This window comes from Schistocerca cancellata, chromosome 7 (assembly GCF_023864275.1).
Source record: "Schistocerca cancellata isolate TAMUIC-IGC-003103 chromosome 7, iqSchCanc2.1, whole genome shotgun sequence".
NCBI classification, from domain to species: Eukaryota; Metazoa; Arthropoda; class Insecta; order Orthoptera; family Acrididae; genus Schistocerca; species Schistocerca cancellata.
Genome location: NC_064632.1, coordinates 462712118 through 462732088, shown reverse-complemented (window position 1 = coordinate 462732088; position 19971 = coordinate 462712118). Strand labels below are relative to the sequence as shown.

General features: G+C 44.5%; 1 protein-coding gene and 1 pseudogene across 1 annotated transcript in view; both read right to left on the bottom strand.

Annotated features, from left to right (window-relative positions):
• Positions 1-19971, bottom strand: part of LOC126092092 (zinc finger and SCAN domain-containing protein 22-like) — a 759840-nt gene that overhangs the window by 378431 nt on the left and 361438 nt on the right. The window lies entirely within an intron of this gene.
• Positions 13270-13387, bottom strand: LOC126093108 (5S ribosomal RNA; annotated as a pseudogene).

The following is a 19971-nucleotide window of genomic DNA, read 5'->3' as shown; positions in this document are numbered from 1 at the left end:
AAAACTTTACCAGGATTAACACGTTGCGCCGGCCGGAGTGACCGAGCGGTTCTAGGCGTTACAGTCTGGAACCGCGCGACCGCTACGGTCACATGTTCGAATCCTACGTCGGGCATGGATATGTGTGATGTCCTTAGGTTAGTTAGGTTTAAGTAGTTCTAAGTTCTAGGGGACTGATGACCTCGGAAGTTAAGTCCCACATTGCTCAGAGCCATTTGAACCATTTTTTAACACGTTGCAGGAAAACCGCTGGACTTAAAGACAGCATACGGTCATCGCGAAACGGATAAATATATGTCTTGTATGGTTATGAAAGGAATCTTATACCAGTCCTCTTGCAAAATAGTGACAAGTCCAGACAGCGAGATTGGGATGGATAGACAGCACGCACTCAACCCCCCAAAGTAGACGACAAAGGCTCAATAACACTGAGATCTCGTGACTGTGGCGGTCAAGGCAGATGTGACAATACATTCTCGTGCCCCAAAAACCAATCGTGGACAATGCGAAGATAATGAACAGGGGCTCTGTCTTTACGGAACACAGCATCACCATTCGGCAACAAATATTGAACCACTGGATGGACTCGATCAGCCAGAATGGTCACTTAATCCTTGGCAGTAATGCGTTCTCCCAGACCAAATGGTGTGCCTGGAATACCGCGAGGTGACTGCCCAAATCACCACCGAACTCCCGCAGTGTTTCACTCTCGGGACTTAAACTCGACCAGAAGTAGGAAACAATGTTCAACAAGGTTCATCCGGCCAAATGACATTGCTCTAAAGTCCAGGTATTATGGCTTGGAAACTAGAATCGGGAGGTCACAGCCAAATAGCCTCAGTCGATGTTTCATTACATCACAGATAAAATTCTTCCTACGTCTATCCAATGCGTAAAACGTGATTAAAAGTGCCAAAGAACTGGGAGGAAACAGCCAGATAGCCAGCAGTGGCTGTCTGCCCGTTTCCTCCCAGTTCTTAGGGACTTTTAATCACGTTTGACGCCTCGCATATGAGTAGGTAGAATTTTATCGATGATATAATGAAGCATCGACTGCGGCTATCTGGCTGTCACCTCCCGATTCTATGGGCGTTTAATTACGTTCGACTCCTCTGTCACGATTAGCACGAGTTTCTGTTCGACTGCCTGATGGTGTCTAGGACAGGAGAAACTTGTCACATGTGAAGGTTAAATAAACCTATATAGTTCAACCAAGACCAGTTTTTTGTGTATCGATTAATCGAATTATTTACGTTTAAATTACATTTCTACCAATCAGGAGGATAGTTCCCAGAATGAGATTTGCACTCTGCAGCGGAGTGTGCGCTGATATGAAACTTCCTGGCAGATCAAAACTGTGTGCCGAACCGAGACTCGAACTCGGGACCTTTGCCTTTCGCGGGCAAGTACTCTACCATATGAGCTACCCAAACACGACTCATGCTCCGTCCTCACAGCTGTACTTCTACCAGTACCTCGTCTCCGCAATATCCTTTCTTTCAGGAGTGCTAGTTCTGCAAGGTTCGCAGGAGAGCTTCTGTAAAGTTTGGGAGGTAGGAGACGAGGTGCTGGCAGAAGTAAAGCTGTGAGGACGGGGCGTGAGTCGTACTTGGGTAGCTCAGATGGTAGAGCACTTTCCCGCGAAAGGCAAAGTTCCCGAGTTCGAGTCTCGGTCTGGCACACAGTTTTGATCTGCCAAGAAGTTTCAGGAGGCGATTTGTAAACACACATCCCAGCTATCTCGTAAAAGTCTCTTTTGCCGACACGTGTTTAATTAGGACATTTTTTGCTTTCAACCGCACCAGTTTTCTCTATAACTACGTTGCAGTAGGTGCGTACTTGGTATAAGCGACGCCTGAAATAATTATTTCGCGGTACGTGAGAGCGCGCAGACAGATGCGCTCTGCTGGCGCCGGCAACTTGTGCTCTGCTTATTCACGACGGCCACTCTACCATTTGGTCCAGAGCTCATCAGCTGAGGCGCAGGTAGGGCTGAGGCAGGAAATGACCAGAGCAAACTACAAGTGGTACACGATGCACGCCGGCCACCAATTACTGTGCGCGCAGGCGCAGAGCCGTCCAGGTCCTCGACATCTCGTTCATCTCTCGCTCCGTCCGCTGCCACGTCCCGTATGAATGAAACCGACAAGTGCGTTCGCACACACACACACACACACACGTACGCACGCACACACGGTGACTATGGGCGAGCCGTCTGACAGGATGACTCGTGTGTGACAGGCAGAATGGAGAGGAATCCGGCGCGGCGGCCTCGGCGGCGCGGTGTACAGTACGTCATGTCATTCCAGTCTTTTGTCGCGCGCGCACCTGGACCGGGACTGGAGCGCACGCAGCTTTTTGTGGCCGGTCGCTCCCGCGGTACTGGTTGCGCCATCGCGGGGTCCGCTCGCGCAAACTCACTGCACGTCTGCGGAGCCGTCCGCTCACACGCTTACGGCGTCAGCGTTTTCGCCGTGATTGAAACATTACGCGCGGCTGACAGGTGGCGCTTCTGTGTCCGTCCGAGTGGCTCGACAAGATCCCTGCGGTGATAATGGCTGTTGCCGTCGCTCGTCAAGTACTGTGCAGCACTCGGCTTTCTGTTTCTTTCCACCCCGCGGAAGAGTAAATTCAGCGGCGTATCTGATGGTCGCGTATCTATCTATCTATCGCCTGAGCCTTGTTCCGCGGTCACGCACGGTCAGCCATCGTAAATCTGATTTGGCATGTTAATGTTTAAGGGGTGGCCGGATGCCCTTCCTGTCGCCACCCCGTACCCCTCGGGACGGAATTAGTGTACCCCAACTGTCTGCGTCGAGTGTAATCCATGGAATAGTGCGAATGTGTTCAGATGTCTGCGAGTCGTGTAACTGAGGCGGATCATGAGGACCAGGCCGGTATTCACCAAGCGGGATGTGGAAAACCGCCTAAAAACCACATCCAGGCTGGCCCGCCGGGCGGATTCGATCCGGGGCCGGCGCGCCTTCCCGAGTCCAGGAAGCAGCGCGTTAGTGCTCTCGGCTACTCTGGCGGGTATCTGATGGTCGCGTATATCCGGCAGTATATTCTACCAAAGAGGAAGCAGAAGCTGTAGAATACTCAGCGTGCTTCAGTGATGTATCTAGAGCGGTCACGTCGACCACTCTCACCAACATTTTAGTATACTTTTCGAATGTTCAAATGTGTGTAAATTCCTAAGGGATCAAACTGCTGAGGTCATGGGTTCCTAGACTTACACACTACTTAAACTAATTTATGCTAAGAAGCCGACCTCGAGGAAGATCAGTTTGGATTCCGTAGGAATGTTGGCACACATGAGGCAATACTGACCCTACGACTTTTCTTAGAAAATAGATTAAGGAAAGGCAAACCTACGTTTCTAGCATTTGTAGACTTAGAGAAAGCTTTTGACAAGGTTGACTGGAAAACTCTCTTTCAAATTCTAAAGGTGTCAGGGGTGAAATACAGGGAGCGAAAGGGTGTTTACAATTTGTACAGAAACCAGATGGCAGTTATAAGAGTCGAGGAGCATGAAAGGGAAGCAGTGGTTGGGAAAGGAGTGAGACATGGTTGTGGGCTATCCCCGATGTTATTCAATCTGTATATTAACCAAGCAGTAAAAGAAACATAGGAAAAATTCGGAGTAGGAATTAAAGTCCATGGAGAAGAAATAAAAACTTTGAGTTTCGCCGATGACATTGTTATTCTGTCAGAGACAGCAAATGACCTGGAAGAGCAGTTGAACGGAATGGACGGTGTGTTGAAAGGAGGGTATAAGATGAACATCAACAAAATCAAAACGAGGATAATGGAATGTAGTCGAATTAAATCGGATGATGCTGAGGGAATTAGATTAGGTAATGAGACACTTAATGTAGTAGATACGTTTTGCTATTTGGGAAGCAAAATAACTGATGATGATCGAAGTAGAGAGGATACAAAATGTAGACTAGCAATGGCAAGAAAAGCGTTTCTGAAGAAGAGAAATTTTTTAACATCGAGTATAGATTTAGGTGTCAGGAAGTCGTTTCTGAAAGTATTTGTATGAAGTGTAGCCATGTATGGAAGTTAAACATGGACAACAAATAGTTTAGACAAGAAGAGAACAGAGGCTTTCGAAATGTGGTGCTACAGAGGAATGCTGAAGATTAGATGGGTTGATCACATAAGACCACAACAACAACAAAGCTAAGAACAACACACGCACTCATGCCCGACGGAGGACTCGAACCTCCGGTGGGAGGGGCCGCGCAATCCTTGGCATGGCGCCTCAAACTATGCGGCTAGTATACTCTCCAAATATACCAAGTTACCGACGCCAGATGCTAACGGAGAGGCTACACAGATCACAGAAAACCTCTAATGTAGCAAGACGTCTGTCTTCCTTCACTGTAGATAAGTGCGACTGCTCTATATCTACACATTTACTAAAGAACCCACTTTACAGGACATGGCGGAGGGCAATTCCTTGCGGCTGCAGAAGAGGGAAGGGAAATATGGATACCTAAGTGCCATGGTACCAACATTATACAGAAAAAAGGAAAACAAAACATTGAATCTTTTCATGACGATCAGTCTCGTTTTAGGGAACGTAAAGGTCTTATAGGTAAACAATGGAAAATCCAGGATGGAATGTAACAATATTATGAAAAGGATAGTTGGTACTCACTGTACAGCAGAGATTCTAAGTCGCAGAAGCAGACATGCTGAGTCGCAAATAGGCAAAACAAAAAGGCTGTTGGAAAGTGAGCTTCCTGCTAACAAGGCCTTCGCCGGCCTTACGTTAGAACGAACAAGGAACAATAAGAATGGAAGACTAACAACGAAATGATCACATTCAAAAGAATGAAACATAGGGATGCAGTCAGTCCTCAACTCAACCTATAAATCGAAGAAGAAATCACGTATTGAAATTCAGGGTAAAAGGATACCAACGAAAGGATTCGCTGATGAAAGCGAAGAAGAACTGCAGGACATACTGACTGGACTGAACAGTCTATTGAGCGACACGCTGAGGATTGAGAGTGAAACAAAGAAACACGGAAGAAATGAAAAGTAGCAGGCATGAGATTAAAGAGAATCTTAGGCTACCATAACAATTGAGGACCACAATGTAGACGAAGTTAAAGAATTCTACTGTCTTGCAAACAAAATAACACATGACGGAGGAAGCGAGAACGACATAAAAAGCAGACTAGCACAGTTTCGAAAAGAATTCCAAGTCAGACACTATGCTTTATGTTTTGTATAAGTACCAGAACGAATTACGAAATGATTTAGACAAGATACCTGTACAAAGAGGGGCACTTAACTCTAAATCATGAAAAGTATGAAATCATCCACATGAGACTAAGAAAACACCGCTAAATTTCAGTTACACAATAAATCACACAAACCTACTGGCTGTTAACTCAACAAATTACTTACGGATTATGATTACGAATAACTTAAATTGTAAAGCTTACATAGATAACGTTGTGCGGAAAGCAAATCAAAGACTTTATTGGCAGAACACTTAGAAGATGTAATAGGTTTACTAAAAAACTGCTTACACTACGCTTGTCTATCCTGTTCTGGAGTATTACTAAGCGGTGTGGGATTCGCATCAGATGGGATTGACGGAGGATATCGAAAAAGTTCAAATAGGGCAGGCAGCTCGTTTTGTACTACAGCGACGTAGGGGACAGAGTGCCATGCATATGGTACAGGAACTAGAGTGGCTGTCTTTAAAACAAAGGCGTTTTTCGCTGCTGCGGGACCTTCTCACGAATTTCAAATCACCAACTTTCTCCTCAGAGTGTGAAAATAATTTGTTGACGCCCACCTGCATGTTGAGAAATAATCGTCATAATAAAATAGGGGAATCAGAGCTTGCAAGAAAAGATTTAAGTGTTACGTTTTCCCGCTCGCTGTTCGAGAGTGAAACGGTAGAAAATTAGCATAAAGGTGGTTCGATGAACGCCCTGTCAGCCACTTAATTATGAATTGCACAGTAATCATGCAGATGTAGACTTTGAGCGCTAATATGCGTGCTGTGGCATGGACATTTAGTTCATGCATTTAGCATATGGTGTCTATCTCATAATCAGCGAATGCGTGAGCGTTCTCTACAGTTGGAGCTCAGAGTTATCAGTAGGAGCAGCAGCAGTAGAAACGGACAGTGTTATACGTGAAGGTCTGTTCCATCTGCTTGTAGATTTTCCAAGAATCCCTACGTTTCACACTGATGTTTGCATACTCGTGAGAAATGTGTAGTGCTGCAAACCGGCCGTCCTGTGTGACCGAGAGGTTCTAGGCGCTTCAGTCTGGAACCGTGCGACCGCTAGGGTCGCAGGTTCGAATCCTGCCTCGGGCATGAATGTGTGTGATGTCCTTAGGTTAGTTAGATTTAAGTAGTTCTAAGTTCTAGGAGATTGATGACCTCAGATGTTAGGTCCCATAGTGCTCAGAGCCATTTGAGTCATTTTAAGTGCTGCAAATCAATGTGAAACCATGACAAAAACATCACTGTCAGACGGAAAAATACCTGCTAAAAAAAGCAGACGTCATTTGCAGATGCAAACGGAAATCAGGGGAAAATGCTGTCAGTAAAAATCAAACTTCAATATCTTTTTTAACGGACTGTTTCTAAATCTTTGGTGTAAACCAAAATTGTAAACACGTTTCGTTGCAGACTATTGCTGTTTAAGTGAATCAAATCAAACGCGTATAGTAAAATTAATACGAATTTATTTAGCAGTTGCAAAGACGAACTTTAAATAAATTTAACAATATACAGGGTGAGTCACCTAACATTACCGCTGGATATATTTCGTAAACCACATCAAATACTGACGAATCGATTCCACAGACCGAACGTGAGGAGAGGGGCTAGTGTAATTGGCTAATACAAACCGTACAAAAATGCACGGAAGTATGTTTTTTAACACAAACCTACGTTTTTTTAAATGGAACCCCGTTAGTTTTGTTAGCACATCTGAACATATAAACAAATACGTAATCAGTGCCGTTTGTTGCATTGTAAAATGTTAATTGCATCCGGAGATATTGTAACCTAAAGTTGACGCTTGAGTACCACTCCTCCGCTGTTCGATCGTGTGTATCGGAGAGCACCGAATTACGTAGGGATCCAAAGGGAGCGGTGATCGACCTTAGGTACAGAAGAGACTGGAACAGCACATTACGTCCACATGCTAACACCTTTTTATTGGTCTTTTTCACTGACGCACATGTACATTACCATGAGGGGTGAGGTACACGTACACACGTGGTTTCCGTTTTCAATTACGGAGTGGAATAGAGCGTGTCCTGACATGTCAGGCTAATAGATGTTTAATGTGGTGGCCATCATTTGCTGCACACAATTGCAATCTCTGGCGTCATGAATGTCGTACACGCCGCAGTACATCTGGTGTAATGTCGCCGCAGGCTGCCACAATACGTTGTTTCATATCCTCTGGGGTTGTAGGCACATCACGGTACACATTCTCCTTTAACGTACCCTACAGAAAGAAGTCCAGAGCTGTAAGTTCAGGAGAACGGGCTGGCCAATTTATGCGTCCTCCACGTCCTATGAAACGCCCGTCGAACATCCTGTCAAGGGTCAGCCTAGTGTTAATTGCGGAATGTGCAGGTGCACCATCATCCTGATACCACATACGTCGACGCGTTTCCAGTGGGACATTTGCGAGCAACGTTGGCAGATCATTCTGTAGAAACGCGATGTGTGTTGCAGTGCTCTCCGATACACACGATCGAACAGCGGAGCAGTGGTACTCAAGCGTCAACTTTAATAGGCTACAATATCTCCGGATGTAATTAACATTTTACAGTGCAACAAACGGCACTGATTACGTGTTCGTTTATATGTTCAGATGTGCTAACAAAACTAACGTGGTTCCATTTAAAAAAAACGTAGGTTTGTGTTAAAAAACATACTTCCGTGCATTTTTGTACGGTTTGTATTAGCCAATTACACTAGCCCTCTCCTCACGTTCGGTCTGTGGAATCGGTTCGTCAGTATTTGATGTGGTTTACGTAACATATCCAGCGGTAACGTTAGGTGACTCACCCTGTATACTGATTCGTTCCATTACTAAGTAGCTTTGACTCTCAAGCCCCTGCGGGAACTAATTAGTAAATAAACAGAAAGTTTATAAACGACGCGGCGGAGCGGAAACCGCCGGGAAACCCGCTGGTCGGTCGTCGCGTTTCGCCGAGGGGAAATTTCGCCCGTCGTCAGCGGTAGGGCACGGTCTCGCGGCTGCCGTCACGTCGCCTCGCTGGGAGGCTCCCGGCAAAAAGCGGGCGCCGACACAGGCGGCGGCGAAGCAAGAAGCGCCGCAAAGCGAGAAACAATTCAAAACACTTGTTGGTTTATGTCCGGTCGCGCCCGGCCGGGGCAAAAAGCGGCGACGGCGCGCCGGCATCTCTCACGAAGCTACGAGGCCCTTTACGGACATCCGGTAATTACACGAGCAGAACGGGCCGCGATCCTTTACGGTGACACCTTTTAACCACGTCGAGTTTCGAGCCGGTTTCTTTATCGAGTGACGGATTGCTTCTGACAATGCAGGGGAGCGCAAGAAACATGCAGTGTGCAGTCAAGTACGTGCACGCGGCAGCTTCGTGTTTTCATACCTAGTGCAGTGGAGAAATCCCCTCCTGGCCGTCAGGGTTCAGGTTTTCCGAGGTTTCATTGAATCACAACAGGCTGATATCGGAATAGTTCCTTTCGCGAGACGTCGGCATATTGTCTTCCTATCACACGTCGTCGATGAGGTGTTAATTTTCACTTTGGTTTCAAGTTTCATTTTCACGTTTGGAATCTGCTGCTCTCGATAGATCCATTCACTATAAGCAGTGCGGTCTGAGGCGCCATGTCACGGATTGTGCGCCCTTCCCGCCGGAGGTTCGATACCTCCCTCGGGCATGAGGGTGAGTGTTGTTTTAACATAAGTTAGATTAAGTTCGTTCAAGTAGTGGTGTAAGTCTAGCGACCGATGACCTCAGCAGTTTGGTCCCCTAGGAATTCACACACACTTGAACATTTCTCAACTATGACCACTAGCTTTTGCTGGAAATAAAATCAGTAACATAATGAAACCTTTCTCATTTTTATTCTATTCGTTTATATATTTATTTGCAGCAATTCTAATGTCGTGGATGAACTTAATTTAATACTTCTGCTAAAGTTTTTGTTTGAGCAGTCTTTCTTAAGCTCCTCCATTTCTTTGAACCTCGAAAATCTAATACTCCATGCAAAAAGTACCGAGAGTAATGTTGAGTTACCGGTAACTAAAAATAATTAGAATTATCCAGATCGTTAAACTATGTCCAGTGTGACTGGAATTATAATTGACAGGAGTTGAAGATTTGTGCCAAAATGTATGACCCGCTACTGAACAGACTCACGTTGCACATATAACCTTGTTAATTTTGCAGGATGTCAAATTGTTAACGTAATCCACATTAATATAATCAGTAACCTCTACTAAGCTTTCCAATAATGTCAGAATACCACCTACTTACATAAAGAGGCTTTTGGCGTGCGATATTTAAAGGATTATTTAGAGTATCGTGTTGTGTGGTTTTCTTTGCACGTATTTTTTTAATAACTGCTGCCTTTGTTACAGTTTACTTCGTGTTTATCATTTGTGTCAGTGGTTAAAATTATGTTTTTTTATTTCTCTGTTCACAGGTGATCATTTATTGGGACATTAAAGAAACGTATGGATAAATAATTAATTATTAACGTTTCCCCACAGTCTGGAACACAAAAAGGCTTTTTCTTTATCATGAACGATTTCAGTTCTTTTCATTAACCATTGTCATGTCTCTTGGTTCGAGTACCTCGTGAATTTAACGTAAAGCGCTTAGGTTTGTGATCAACATAGGATTCAAAATCACGTGACTATTAATAATCACAGTTGTTGAACTGGTGCGTAATTGGTCATAGTAAATTAAAAGATCCTTTAAAAATGTGGTTGCGTGTCTAACAGCTGGCGCGATCGCCCTCATTCAATTTCTATTCGAACCAATGGTTTCTACTGGGGGCACTGGAACGGTACCGACTAGGATTTCTGAACTTGAGAACAACCATTTGCTTACACATTCCTGCATTTTGGGACGTACTGTAGCACACCTATTGTAGAAACATGAAAGAAACAACCGTCTACTGTATATTCTTACTACCTCATTTTCATTTTTGTAAATAGTTTCATCGTTTTTAGTCTAGTATTCAAATTTCAAAGTCATCAGTATTTCTTTTCCTGCTTATCCGTGCTTCACGGAATACTAATTGCAAACATGCACCGACACTATTTTAGAACTGGGGTCTGGAAAGGTACTACGAGATGAAGACCCTGAAAGAAGTGAATTCAGTAACCTGACGACATCGGCTTTTGGTTAAAGCAGACAAAAATATTTTCCGAATTTGAACATTTAGTGTCTACAGACCATCGCTTTTACCGACATACACAGCCGTATTTCCAATACTCACGAAAAAGACATATTTAGTAGACTTCACACAGCAACAAACAATTGTCTTAGGTAAAGACAGTTTTAAAGTTAGGCTGTTTAATTCGCAAACCACTGCCATGAAATGACAAAATTCCGAATTTAGTTTAAATAAGTAAACAAAAAAGTAGTTAATTTAAACTAGGAAGATTAAGGTTCTACATGCTTTTACTCAATTTTTTTCTTAACTGATTTGGATGTAATTTGTCGCTTCATTGAATTCACACCTCAGAGAGACTATGCGATTTCTTATTGTAGCGCGGGAGCTGTGTAGTGTTCACCACGAAACAATAGTATTGTCCATGGTAGCCCGTTCTTCCAAGTCGTGAGTTTTGCCCTCGTCGCAAAAATTGACAGTGATTATGAATTTTCTTCAACGAGTGGGTGACCCAAGGCTGTAAAATGTAGTAAAAGGATTACAGGTTGGTCACTGCGTTTCTAGGGATGGCTATTATCGTCGAAACAATCGGTTTTCGGTTACACTAGTTCTTTTCATCCCCAGCTTAACCTGAATGTTAAAACCGTTCAAAATAATCGATATCTGAAATAACCGATTTCCAGCTTTACATTAATTATTTCCAACAATAAACTTGGGCATCGCACGAAGGTTGAAAATGTCTACGACTCCTTTATACATTTGAGTTATACATTTCAAAATATATAGAATCAAATTATCGAATAAAATAGGTAAATAAATGAAAAGAGTCTGTCCACCGTTCGCTCTTTTTCTCGAAAAGTAATGAGGGTTTGAATACTACAAAAAAATTCACTGGTACTCTCATATTGACTCAGATTTTTTAAATCACTATCAAAAAATCACGATGTAATCGAGAATTATACCACTATTTAGGCATTACGGATAGTAGGTGCTAAAGGTTGTAAGCTAAGGTTGGAGAATTCTATTTTTCATGTTACGTTGTCCGTTTCTAAAGGTCGGAAGCAGATAATGGCATATTATGTAGAGACAGGCATCAGATCAACTAATTTCTGTTTTTATTGTACTATGAATGAATTATTAAGTTTTTAGTCCATTATTCACGCCATGATTTTCTTTTTTAATTATTTCATAGAAATGGGACACAAATAATAGGCGTTATTATTCTGAAACTGTTTCGAAAAAGCCGTTTTTTAGTCTAACATATATCTTTAATTTAAAATGGTAATTTAAATACAGTTGATTTTTTGCTACCAAAAGAAAAATGCTCTTTCAGAAGATTCAAATTAACGATTTTGCTAACGGGAAAAACCAGGAATTATTATATGAAAATAATCGAAATGTCGATAATGAATTAATCCAGTGACGAATATTTATTCTCCAATCTGTTCATATGTACTATGTGTTATGTGTTGCTCTGTAAGTTGACTTCTTTCACGAGAAACAATGTCATTCAAAGATGATATTTAACTTTCAGATGCTACAGAATGTTCTACGTACCGTCTTTTTTTTTAGTTTTATCTAGAATCCAGAACTAAAAATGTTAGCAGCACTGCTATAACAAATTGCAACATCCGTTTTTTACACATTATCATTAAAAAGGAGAAATAAAAGTAATAAGCGAGACCAAACAAATACCATTAAGTAACGTTTATCAGACCTAAAATACCGGTATCGGCTTTAAGCGGTCGGTGTTTCCCATCCCTATCTTTTCCCCATTGACAGTATGCTCATATTGTACACTCAGAAATTGTTCATTGTTGCCTGATGGTTATTTCCATATGTGTCAAGTGCAAGCTGTGGTGACACGGCTCTTGGGAAATGTCAGTGAACGGCACGTCCGCTGATCACATTTTCAGGAGCTCTGGTCTATATCGGTGATGGCCGCCACGCGCCACGCGGGTTGCCCACCTCCCAGGCGCAACAGGTAGCTGGGTAGCTGGCAGGCGCTTCCGGCGCTGGGCTGCGGCTGCGGTGTGCGTCACGCGCTATTGGCGGCGTGATTGGGAGAGGCACGTCGGCCACGAGCGGGCAGCCGCCTGCGGTCGCTGACTCCTCACTCCCGTTGAGCCAAAAAACCGTGGCCAGGCCTGCTGCACAGCTCTCGCCATACCTCGCACTGCATCGGAATGCCACGCCTGTGCGGACGCCTTGCCACCCCCCCCTCCCCCCCCCCCAAATAATTGGGCTCGAAACTCTGTTTTTCACAGAGAGACATCAGTTTCTCTAATTGTACCTTCTTAGATTTGTCTCTATTAGTCACTATCACAGCCTGTGATAGGATCTCTTACCAAATGAAACTGGAGTTGATAGCCGGCCGCTGTGGCCGAGCGGTTCTAGTCGCTTCAGTCTGGAACCGCTCGATCGCTACGGTCGCAGGTTCGAATCCTGACTCGGGCATGGATGTGTGTGATGTCCTTAGATTAGTTCGTTGTAAGTAGTTCTAAGTTCTAGGGGACTGATGACCTCAGATTTTAAGTCCCATAGAGCTCAGAGCCATTTGAACCATTGTTTTGGAGTTGATAGCCCGACGGAAAGCTGGTTTGAATTGTATTTAACAAATAGAACGTAAAAAGTTGTGCTGAATAATTCAGACAATGTAGGAAAGATAGAGAATTTTAGTGACCAAGCACTCCGTCTTCAGGCCACGAGGGGCCTACTGGGACCATCTGACCGCCGTGTCATCCCCAGTGGAGGATGCGTGGGGTCAGCACACTGCTCTCCCGGTCGTAAAATGGTATTCTTGACCGAAGCCGCTACTATTCGGTCGAATAGCTCCTCAATTGGCATCACGAGGCTGAGTGCATCCCGAAAAATGGCAACAGCGCATGGCGGCCTGGATGGTCACCCATTCAAGTGCCGACCATGCCCGACAGCGTTTAACTTCGGTGATCTCACGGGAACCGGTGTATCCACTGCGGCAAGGCCGTTGCCCCATTTTAGTGACCAAGGGGGAACAAAATCAGTTAGGGAGTACCACAAGGTTCAAGTTTTGGCCCACTCCTATTCTTTATGTCTGCGAATGTCCATCAACTTTACATTCAACAAACAATATTGGTACTTTTGTAGACGATCCCAGTGTTATAAAAAATCCGTTTAATGAGAAAGCAACAGATGAGTGCTTAAATAACGTTTTTGCAAATAACTCTTAAGTGTTTCTTTCGAAATTGACTCTCCCTCAATTCCAGTCGTTCAGATTACCTATGAAACTTGTAATTAACTAACTTATTTACTAGGTGCGCAGTTGACTATAATGAGGACTACAAGGGGCTTGAAAAACACAACAGCAACGATTAACATACAAAATGGTTCAAATGGCTAAGAGCACTATGGGACTAATAATCTGAGGTCATCAGTCCCCTAGAACTTAGAACTACTTAAACCTAACTAACCTAAGGACATCACACACATTCATGCCCGAGGCAGGATTCGAACCTGCGACCGTAGCAGTCCCACGGTTCCGGACTGAAGTGCCTAACACCGCTCGGCCACCGCGGCCGGTAGGTTAACATACCAACAAGACAAAATTACTTGCATACCAGTAATACACAATATTTTCTTAAAACCTAGAGGAAGCAGTTGTGGAAAGAGTGATCCATCAGGCTCAGTAATAGTAGGCTATAGCAGTGAGGATAACGTAAAGTGCGGTATCATATGTACCGTGAATGTTTACTTATGCTACTGTGAGTCTGGCTGCTCTTGAGCACGGACAACCATGGCATCCCGAACTCCACGTGGGTCGAGTGTGCGGGCCACGATTCAGCATATCTCGTCCGTTCCAAGAAGTAGCTGATAAAACCCGACCTTTCATTCAGTATCACGGGGTGTCTGGTTTCAGTCCGTACAAGTCTCTTCATTTCGGTAGAATCGTGATGTCAGCGCTCTTTACTCTCCGCTATTTGTTAGTGGTATGAAAGACGTTCACAGGTCTAGTGGATGCTTCCACAAAAAGAGACAGTCTAAGGTTATATCGTCACAAGCTCTTAAAAGTAAATGGGAATGACCGAAGAGAGGGATGGGAATTCTGAGTACCCATTACGCAATCGCATGAGCGATGAGTAATGCAGATTTTCTGAAATAATATTGCAATAACTTGAAAGCCAAACGTTGACAGATTTCGTGACCGCAGCCGTTACTTCCCAATCAAGTAGCTCCTCAACTGGACTCACAAGGAGTGAATGCACCCCGCTTGCCAACAGCGCTCGGCAGACTGGACGGTCACTCATACAAATGCTAATCAAGCCCGACAGCATTTAACTTCGGTGATCTGACGGGAACTGGTGTTCAAGTGCGGCAAGGCCGTATTACGATACCACGCTGAAAGAATTTAAAGATTTACTTGACAACGTGTTCAAACAAACAAAGTTTCTCAATACAGTGTTACTGTGTTCTGTTACATACCCTATATCACCAGCAATCAGCTTTTGGCAAATTTTTTCAATGCACAGACATGACGGTTTTACAGTTTTATTGTTAGTGTAGAAGTAGATATAGATTTTGCGTGTTTGATTTAACCATAGCAATACCAAGGAGGTTAAGACGAGCTAAGTTATGCCCAAGTTTTGGAAATATTCTAATCCATTTAGTTACTTTATATTTTAAAGTAACTATTTTGAAAAAAGAATGTGTTGATTTTAAGGAGTTCTTCTAGCAGGTTTCATATACGTTTTAAAATTTCGAATTGAACTTACAATAAAAATTTAAATCGCAGTAGTAGATATCACATTTCCAGTGAATATTTTACTCAATAGCCGGCCGGTGTAGCCGTGCGGTTAAAGGCGCTTCAGTCTGGAACCGCGCGACCGCTACGGTCGCAGGTTCGAATCCTGCCTCGGGCATGGATGTGTGTGATGTCCTTAGGTTAGCTAGGTTTAATTAGTTCTAAGTTCTAGGCGACTGATGACCTCAGAAGTTAAGTCGCATAGTGCTCAGAACCATTTGAACCTTTTTTTTTTTTACTCAATATTTCCAGGTTCAAGGCCTTACTTACACATCAGTACCTCTTTAAAAGTATGTTGAGAGCAAAAGTCAACAACAATGGACCAAAATTGAATTTATTTACTTATTTTATTTATTTATTTATTTATTTATTTTTGCGTGGCCGCGTAGTGTGCAGCACACGTTACTGAAAGTGTGTTGATATTGCAAAGAGCGTGGTAAAAGCAGATTTCAAATTTCGGCGCCTACTTACACAGCAATATCTCTTTAAACAATATGTTGTTCATGTAATTCAACAACAATTAATGAATTTTGATTTTTTTAAAACTTTTTATGCTGGGCATAAAGTAACCGTACGGTTGGTGATGTCCATTGTGGAAAATACTTTGTTATTGCTAGAATTATGGAGTGGACGGACGCCTTCCCGTCGCCAAAGCGCTACCCCTCCTTCGCGACGGAATATGTGTACCCCAGTTGTTTGTGAGTAGCGCTATTGACGTGAAAGTTAAAGTTTCCGATATGGTCGCGAAACAGTCTGGCCGGCCCACCAACCTTCGTACTTAACCCACCGGACGGATGCGATCTGGAGTCAGCACGTTTCCTCATACCACAACCGGCACTTTAACAAAAAATGGTTCAAATGGCTCTGAGCACTATGGGACTCAACATCTGAGGTCATCAGTCCCCTAGAACTTAGAACTACTTAAACCTAACTGACCTAAGGACATCACACACATCCATGCCCGAGGCAGGATTCGAACCTGCGACCGTAGCAGTCACGCGGTTCCGGACTGAAGTGCCTAGAACCGCAAGACCACCGCGGCCGGCGAACTTTAACACCCACGGCTATCCCTGCGAGTCCTGAAGATGGTGTAATGTGAAACAAAAACCGAGTGCAGATAAAATAAAATTTTTAAATACAGATGAAACTGTCGTCTCCAACACATGTGTTGTTGTTGTGGTCTTCAATCCAGAGACTGGTTTGATGCAGCTCTCTATGCTTCTCTATCCTGTGCAAGCTTCTTCATCTCCCAGTACCTACTGCAACCTACATCCTTCTGAATCTGTTTAGTGTATTCATCTCTTGGTCTCCCTCTACGAATTTTACCCTCCGCGCTGCCCTCCAATACCAAACTGGTGATCTCCTGATGCCTCAGAATTTGTCCTACCAACCGATCCCTCCTTCCAGTCAAGTTGTGCCACAAATTTCTCTTCTCCCCAGTTCTATAACAATACCTCCTATTTAGTTATGTGATCTGCCCATCTAATCTTCAGCATTCTTATGTAGCACCACATTTCGAAAGCTTCTATTCTCTTTTTGTCTAAACTGTGTATCGTCCACGTCTCACTTCCATACATGGCTACACTCCATTCAAATACTTTCAGAAACGACTTCCTGACACTTAAATCTATACCCGATGTTAACAAATTTCTCTTCTTCAGAATCGCTTTCCTTGCCATTGCCAGTCTACGTTTTATATCCTTTCTACTTCAACCATCATCAGTTATTTTGCTCCCCAAATAGCAAAACTCCTTTACTACTTTAAGCGTCTCATTTCCTAATCTAATACCCTCAGCATCACGCGATTTAATTCGACTACATTCCATTATCCTCGTTTTGCTTTTGTTGATGTTCATGTTATATCCTCCTTTCAGACACTGTACATTCCGTTCATCTGCTGTTCCAGGTCCTTTGCTGTTTCTGTCAGAATTACAATGTAATCGGCGAACGTCAAAGTTTTAATTTCTTCTCCATTGATTTTAATTCCTACTCCGGAGTTTTATTTTGTTTCCTTTACTGGTTGCTCAATATACAGATAGAATAACATCGAGGATAGGCTACAGCCCTGTCTCACTCCCTTCCCAACCACTGGTTCCCTTTCATGCCCTTCGACTCTTAAAACTGCCATCTGGTTTCTGTACAAATTGTAAATAGCCTTTCGCTCCCTGTATCTTACCCCTGCCACTTTCAGAATTTGAAAGCGAGTATTCCAGTCAACATTTTCAAAAGCTTTCTCTAATTCTACAAATGCTAGAAATGTAGGTTCGTGTTTCCTTAATCTGTTTTCTAAGTGGTAGGGTCAGTACTGTCTCAAGAGTTCCAACATTTCTACGGAATCCAAACTGATCTTCCCCGAGGTCGGCCTCTACAAGTTTTTCCATTTGTCTGTAAAGAATTAGTGTTAGTATTTTGCAGCCGTGGCTTATTAAACTGATAGTTCGGTAATTTTCACATCTGTCAACCCCTGCTTTCTTTGGGATTGGAATTATTATATTCTTCTTGAAGTCTGATGGTATTTTGCCTGTCTCATACATCTTTGTCACCAGATGGTAGAGTTTTGGTAGGGATGGCTCTCCCTAGGCTATCAGTAGTTCTAATGGAATGTTGTCTACTCCCGGATCCTTGTTTCGACTTAAGTCTTTCAGTGCTCTGTCAAACTCTTCAGGCAGTATCATATCTCCCATTTCATCTTCATCTACATGCTCTTCCATTTCCATAATATTGTCCTCAAGAACATCGCCCTTGTATAGATCCCCTATATACTCCTTCCACCTTCCTTCGCTGCTTAGAACTGGGTTTCCATCTGAGCTCTTGATATTCATGGAAGTGGTTCTCTTTTCTCCAAAGGTCTCTTTAATTTTCCTGTAGGCAGTATCTATCGTACCCCGAGTGAGATAAGACTCTACATCCTTACATTTGTCCTCTAGCCATCCCTGCTTAGCCGTTTTGCACTTCCAACACATAAAGGTTAACTACCCGAGCTTAACCCCCCCCCCCCCCTCCCAGTAGGGCGTATGGTCACTTGGGACTAACTGGAGCCTCCGATACAACCTCGCCACAGTAGTGTCCGGTGGGCGTTTTGGAGAACAGAGAGATGGTGACGGACACTCCGTCGCGGAGGCGTCCCCTCGACGGTGTCATTCCCCTCCCGGGGAGGCTGCGGGACGGCCAGGCACACGTGTGGCGGTCGGCGGTCGGTGGCTGGTGGAGCTGGCGGCTGCGAGGCGGCACGTCCCGGACTGCGGCTGCGGTCGCGAGCCACGTGACCGCTCGCGGCCGCCCTCGCTAACGATGCGGTCACCCGCTGGCTGCCCGCCTGCCTAGAGAATGACCGGTCTGGAGCGCGCCTTACCGAACTGCGGCCGGACTTCTGGTCTGGGGCAAGAACGGCGCCCACTTCTTCTGGTCGCGGTGGCCGCTCGCTTGACTTGCAGTGTTTGTTTGTTCTGCAAGGCTACCTGCGTCCCTGCTCCGTGGAAAAGTACTCTTTAGCCTTCTGGCACTTTCCGGCTAATATTCACGATGCATACGGCGGCTACTGTGGCAGGCCAGAAATCTGCGTCATGCCAGTCAGCGGCGGATAATCGGCCACTTCTAAAGCAGGGATGGGTGACCGCCTTCAAGTATCGTCACCCTCGAGTGGCGAACAGAGTACGGCGGGCCGTGGGCCAAACCAGTCATCTATATACACTACTGGCCATTAAAACTGCTACACCACGAAGATGACGCGCTACGGACGCTAAATTTAACCGGCAGGAAGAAGATACTGTGATATGCAAATGATTAGCTTTACAGAGCATTCACACAAGGTTGGCGCCGGTGGCGACACCTACAACGCGCTGACGTGAGGAAAGTTTCCAACAGATTTCTCATACACAAACAGCAGTTGACCGGCGTTGCCTGCTGAAACGCTGTTGCTATGCCTCGTGTAAGGAGAAGCACTGCGTACCATCACGTTTCCAACTTTGATAAAGGTCGGATTGTAGCCCGTCGCGATTGCGGTTTATCGTATCGCGACATTGCTGCTCGCGTTGGTCGAGATCCAATGACTGTTAGCAGAATATGGAATCGGTGGGTTCAGGAGGGTAATACGAAACGCCGTGTTGGATCCCAACGGCCTCGTATCACTAGCAGTCGAGATGACAGGCGTCTTATCCGCATGGCTGTAACGGATCGTGCAGCCAAGTCTCGATCCCTGAGTCAACAGATGGGGACGTTTGCATGACAACAACCATCTGCACGAACAGTTCGACGACGTTTACAGCAGTATGGACTATCACCTCGGAGACCATGGCTGCGGTTACCCTTGACGCTGCATCGCAGACAGGAGTGCCTGCGATGGTGTACTCAACGACGAACGTAGGTGAAAGAATGGCAAAACGTCATTTTTTCGGATGACTGCAGGTTCTGTTTACAGCATCATGATGGTCGCATCCGTGTTTTGCGACTTTGCGGTGAACGCACATTGGAAGCGTGTTTTCGTCATCGCCATACTGGCGTATACCCGGCGTGATGGTATGGGGTGCCATTGGTTACACATCTCGGTCACCTCTTGCTCGCATTGACGGCAGTTTGAACAGTTTACGTTACATTTCATATGTGTTACGACCCGTTGCTCTACCCTTCATTCGATCCCTGCGAAACCCTACATTTCAGCAGGATAATGCACGACCACATGTTGCAGGTCCTGTACGATCCTTTCTGGATACAGAAAATGCTCGACTGCTGCCCTGGCCAGCACATCCTCCAGTTCTCTCACCAACTGGAAACGTTTGGTCAATGGTGGCCGAGTAATTGG